This window comes from Cyprinodon tularosa, unplaced genomic scaffold, assembly GCF_016077235.1.
Source record: "Cyprinodon tularosa strain WSP-4 unplaced genomic scaffold, ASM1607723v1 ctg182, whole genome shotgun sequence".
NCBI classification, from domain to species: Eukaryota; Metazoa; Chordata; class Actinopteri; order Cyprinodontiformes; family Cyprinodontidae; genus Cyprinodon; species Cyprinodon tularosa.
In genome coordinates this window covers 495,523-502,217 of record NW_024038624.1, presented here as the reverse complement: position 1 = coordinate 502,217, position 6,695 = coordinate 495,523, and positions in this window count along the sequence as shown.

Sequence of the window (6,695 nt, the reverse complement as noted above, 5' to 3'; positions counted from 1 at the left end):
GAGTCGATGGGTTTTCCTTAGATAGAAAAGTTTTAATCACTTTGACTGGATGATCTGGTGAACTGTAAAATGCCTTGAGATGACGTGTGTTGTGATTTGGCGCTATATAAACAAGCTGAATTGAATTGAATAATATTACGCCTAAAATGAGCAGAAATTTCTCATTAATTAGAGGCAATGCCAATTACACCAATCGAAACAAGGAAAATAGTATTACGATCTTTAGATTTATGTTACTTGGACTATTGCTTTATTCTCTTGTCAAATGCTACTTAAAAAGACTCGCGCAGACTCCAGATAACTCAGAATCAGGCAGAAAGACTGGCTCTGGGATGTACATTTTGAACCAATGTTGCTGTCTTGCATCAGAGACTTTTATGGATGAAGGTTAAAGGTAAATTGGCTTGTTGTTCTTTGGTGTCCCGTTGGAGTTCACACAAACCCTTTGGCCTGTTCTCTAAACTAGAGCCTCCTGACAGCAGACGTGGGCTTAATGCAAGATCTGACTTTTACTCTGCCGCTTCCAAGAATTAATGCATTAATAAACATTTTTATATACCGGGCCATATCTCTGTGGAATATGTTGCCACATAATATGAGATATATACAAAATCATGTCTCTTTTAAACTAAATCAATTAAAGAAATCTACAAATAATAAGGACATTCTCTTTGATCAACTAGGAAAGACATAGTGTATGTTTTAGGTTTTTTTTTTTTTTATGTTTTGCTTGTGTTTTTTAATAATGTTGTTTCTACTGTGAGTTTGCTGTATGCAAAAAAATTGTGATTTTTTTTTGTGTGACTAAAATGGACCCCAGAAAGAGCAGTGTCTGCTCTCATAGATACTAATGGGGATCCTTAAATAAACAAAGAAATAATGTTCCGGAAACATAACAATAAAATAATCATACTTTGAAGATTTAGGGATGTTATTATAGAGGCTTAGTAGTTTGTTTTTATTATAATATAGTCTGCCCTGCGTATCTGGAAGGGACTTTGTGGGTGAGGATTTGAATATGGTTTGTTTGCTGGAACTACAACCATCTCAGGGTCTTTAGGGTTCATGAGTGGGAGTAGACCGGAACGAGAGGTCAGTGGAGAGTGAGAGGAAGTGTCTGCAGTTATGGGAATGGTTTAATAGTCTACTGAGGAGAAAAGAGGTCTGAGCCGGAAGGTTTAAATCTCAGTTAGACGATGTTCCTGCCTCTGGTCTATGGTTGTGGTCAGATGCTGCAGGTATGACTGATTCAATTCAAACACAAATTCAAGCTGCTGTTCCTCTGGATCGACAAAGGTCTTTTGCTGTGGTCGGTGTATCTGGCGTATCTACAAGAAAAAGGCACAGAACCAGACCCAGAACTCACCTGAAAGCTTGTGTCCCACATAAACACTAGTCATGGAGCACCAGGAGAGCCACTGAAAAAGAAAAACAGACATTTTAAATTTACCTTTTAATCATGCAGTTAGAAAAAAAAATACAATTCATAATTTGTAGTTCACAATTTTCTTGTTAGTTAGACTGCCACACTTTGTCCACAAAATGACCAATGAGGGAGCTGCTTACATCTGATGATTATTTTAACAGCCATGCGTCAGCCAGTCTGCTAAGGGACACGGAAAGGCTAAAGGGAGAGGGTAAAGTAAAAAGAAAATGCAGCTGCAAAAATAATTTGGAAATGCAAGGTGGAAAAAATACATGAAACTAGAATAAGGAATGACCTGTTTTAATATGTGATTCGGAAAGGTATCAATAATCAAATATATAAACAGTGATTTTTAAATATCCATCTAGAAACAGGATTTGATATTACACTTTCAAATTGCAGTATTTAAAAATTGGGTAATAACAGTGGTAGAGATTAGCAAAGTAAATTGACTTGGTTACTGTATTTAAGACCTTTTTCTGAGTATCTTTACTTTACTTGACTAATTTAATGGGGGGGGGACACTTATGACTTGCACTCTACTACATTTGAAAAGTGGAACATTTCGAGGAAACTGCTAGTTACTGATTACTTTTGACTCAGCTTAGCTTTGTAATCAGCTTTTGCTGTTTTTGTCTCTTGAAATGAAGTTTCACACTTCCATACAGACAGGCCATATTCTTATCTTCAGCTACCACAATATACATGGCAGATTAAATAATACTACGTAGACTTCAGCGATAGTATCTAGGTGTCACTTTACCGTATCTCTTATACTATATCCGTTGGTTGTGCTGATCTTTTTACATCTCTTTGCAGGTGATGAAGCAGACTGAAGACAATTCATCATTTCCTCCCTTTTGTCTCCTCTTTCTTTCATCTTTTCTCCTTTTTCCTGTTTTTCCTTTCCTGTTCTACTTATATTGCAGTGTCCATATAATCTTTAATACTCCCTCCATAAATTATAATAAAGCTATTTATATGCATAAATCAAGCGGAACAATATGATGATAGCCGTTCTGCTAATGAAAGTTAAATCTGTTGGGCTCTTTATGGCATCAAGACCATTATTCTTATTGCCACATTGCCAGACAGGACACTGTTAAAAAAAAAAAAAAAATTAAGTTTCAATATGTACGATAGGACGGAATTTCAACACCACCGTTTTGGCCAAGTTGTCAGTTACTATGCATACTCAGAGCATAGCTGTAGTTTTTTGTGGTAAAGAATTCAATCTTAAACCCCCTATCCTATAGCAAAAGTGTGAGTAGAATCAAGATACTAGTTTTTTTTTTTCTTTTTGGATTGGTTTTAAACAATAAGTAATAATCAGACTAGCTGTCCTTATCTTTTGTGGCATTTTTATGCTGAAGATCTTAACAAATGATCTAGAATCTGTAGGAGTTGGTTCTACCCATTAATACATCAGGTGTTTATTCAAAGATACAAGGTTCTTTGAAATCACTCTGAAAGATAAACAGAAATATACTGATATTAGAACAATTTATTTGTATTTTTTAACACTTACTTACTTTTAAATGCGTGTACTTTTGAATGCTTTAGCATTTTCAAAACTATCAATACGGAGTAGATTATGAACCGGGTAACATTTACTTGTAGTTGACTATGAGGATCAATACTTTCACTAATTTGGTTAATAATTACAATATCCTATTCTTCTTTAATAATATAATTTAAAATGAAAAAAAAAACCACTTTATTTAGTGATAAAGAAATTGAGCTTCCTGCTGTTGAGGGAGACCTCCTCTGAGGTGGTCAGGGGGGTCAAAAGTACACACATTTGTTAAGTAGAAGTATAGATACTGCAGTTTAAAAACACTCTGGTAAAAGTTGAAGTTTCATTTTGACCTCCTTACTTAAGTAAAAGTGAAAAAGTATGTGCTCCAAATACTACTTAAAGTATAAAGTAACCTTTAAAAAAAAAAACAGATGCCACTATATGAATTTAAAGCTCAATTTTTCTACTATTTTGAAAAATTCTTTGAGATGGGTCCAAGGATGAGGGAGGTCTTGCTGGTCTCCATCTCCTGATACCCTCTCCCCCGGTCCGACCTTTCAGACATTTCAACATCTTTTTCTGAATCTGACATTGTATCATGACATAGACAATTCACGTTTACAGTTTGAAGAACACCTGCTTGATTCTGATTATTTCCTTTATCTAACCAATGAGTGTTTGCGTTATATGACTCATCCAATTACACTAGTTTTCACTAGATGTGGATGGAGCCAATGATCTGCATTGGACGGCGCACGTGACGTTTTTAATTATCTCTTATTTTAAACAGAATTTAACACTGAAATAAAATGAAGTATTTATACATTCATGTTATACATTGAATTTAAGAAAAAAAAATAGAAATTGCTAAAAATTGCATCTCAGAGGAGTTACACTTGTATGATTGTGTATATCCATCAGCAGTTAAAGACAAGGGTCAGCAAATGCAAATTCTGACTGTAAAACAATGAGAGCGAAATTATCACTGTATGATCTGAGGCCTCATTTGGAGCTTTTAAACAGGATTTTGAAAAACTTTAATAATTTGCTGCTGTAATATTATAGATTATTTAGAATAAAAAGCTAGCAGATGTGCATAATCAAAAGAATAACAGAAATACAATTATAGAGTATTCAGTATTGGAAGAAAGCCCACACTGTTTTTGAATAAATACATTACTGTATTGAGTTAAGTTCTGTTCGGTTGGAAGAACACCTGCTTGCTTCTGATGATTTCCTTTAGCTAACCAATGAGTGTTTGCGTTATATGAATCATCCAATTACACTAATTTTCACTAGATGTGGATGGAGCCAATGATCTGCATTGGATGGTGCACATGAGGTGAAATAAATATTTATAAACGTAAAAATGTAAGGAATAGAAAGTACAGATACTTGTGTGAAAATGTAATGAGTAGAAGTCAGAAGTAGGAAGAAAAATAAGTAATTGAGTAAAGTACAGATACCTAAAACTGTACTTAAGTACAGTAACAAAGTATTTGTACTTCGTTACTTGACACCTGTGGAGGCGGTTCCATCAACTGACCATCAGCATCTGGAAAGAGGGAGGAAAACAAAACCCCATCTCTGCAACCCAACTTCAACTGTGGCTGGAAGGGAGAAAATAGTAACAAGTCTCTCCAGATTCACAGCCATTAAGATGTTTTGTGTTGTATTCTATTATCTGATGCAAGATATAAAAAAATACATGCGTGAGAAGTCTTTTGATAGTTGTATACAGGAGATCAACTTAGGCTGAAACATGTTAAGCTGTGGTTTACTTTGAGCTCAATGAGATTAGGCTGATAGGCCCCCTTTTCATGCTCTGTGTGACACATTGTGTCAGAGGAAGTGCTCTGTCTGGTCAGGCACCATTGAACTATCATGGAAGTTGGTGTATGGATTTTCAAAATAAAGTTTTCTGTTTAGATCCTTGCAATCAGTACCAGAAAGTTTCAAATGAAACATGGAGGTTCTCACACAGTTATTCTACAAAAATAAAGATGATTGAAGTTTAGTTACGAAAATATGGCAGGTAAAAGAGAGAAACTATTTATTTTTTATTTGCCAAGAGGTTTTATAAGTAAATAAAAAAGATTGACTTTAAAAATTACTACCGGTATATGAAATGTAGGACACTTAGGAAAACACATAATTTCAAGTCTAATATAATTTAGTAGAATATTATATCGAACATAATAAAAAGAATAGTTAATTCTTTCTTGCTCATAGCCTAGTCTACATGAATATTTCCTCTTATGTGTCTTAAATAAACATAAAGATGTTTTGAGCATAGAATGACTGGTTGTAATATCTCAAAACATACATGTAGAGCCCTGATGACCTATTAAATCTATGAACACCTGCTGGTGAGCTGAAATGAAAACACTTTATATTTATCTCAGATTTTTTTTACTGGAGATTTCCCTGAGAAGTATGTCAAATCTGGTTCAGAGTGGGCTAATATTAATTGATAATCACGTCATCATTGATTTTAACAATACAAAAAAATCTATTAAGACAAATAAGGGACACATTTGTGGAGTGTTGGTCTAGTGGTTAGAGCAGTGCGCTTGTGCTCTGAGCAGGTTGTAAGTACATGGTTCGATCCCTATATCCTCCACTCTGGGTCCCTGAGCAAGACCCTTAACCCCACACTGCTCCCCGGGCGCCACACAATGGCAGCCCACTGATTCACAAGGGGATGGGTTAAATGCAGAGAGTGAATATGGGAAGTGGCGGCCTTCTGTCAGTTCAGCATAGTCGATACACATGCGCAAAATGTCAGATTTGAGTTTATCCCTTTAGTTTTATACGAAAAATAGACTTGAAGCTACCTTGATGGGCGTGTATCCCTTTAGTCATGTACAAAAAAATCATTTTGAGGTCAGATTGCCATACGTTTCAAAAAAACACCAAAAAGTAATTAAAACATTTGTTTTACATGACGAAAGGGATACATGCACACTGAGGTAGTTTAAAGCGGCCTAGTGGTTAGGGCATTATGCTTGAAATCCTGAGGTCCTGAGTTTGAGCCCCACTGCCACTCTGGGTTCCTGAGCAAAGCCCCATGACACCATACTCCCCCCGGGCGCTGCACAATGGCAGCCCTTTGCTCCTCAAGGGGATGGGTTAAATTTCAGAGAGTTAATTTCATTGCACTGTACTTGTGACAGTGTCACTACAATGAAAGCTGAAAAATAGATAAATTATATATATATATATATATATATATATATATATATATATATATATATATATATATATATATATATATATATATATATATATATATATATATATATATATATATATGTATATATATATATATATATATATATGTATATATATATATATATAATTGGGGCGTTTTGTCGATCAGCAGCCGATGATCCGATGCATCGACACATCCGCAAGAGTATCGATCCATGTTTTTTTTCTTCCTTCAGTCTATTTTTATCCATTTGCTCCTGGGTAATTCTGACTCTCGTCCTGCGGTTGTGCAAAACCTATTTTGCCCTCCTACCTCGCTTCCTCGTTGCCACTATCCTCTTATCCACTTTCCGCTTGCACACACACACTTGTGTAATCAGTAGGAAAGACAAACATGGAGGATTCCTTAGTATCAAAAATAATAAAATCATCAGGTCAGGAAATTGATACTGATTCGAATCACCATGATGGGTGTGATTTACACCCCTAATATATATATATCTATATAGATAGATCTATCTATCTATCTATCTATCT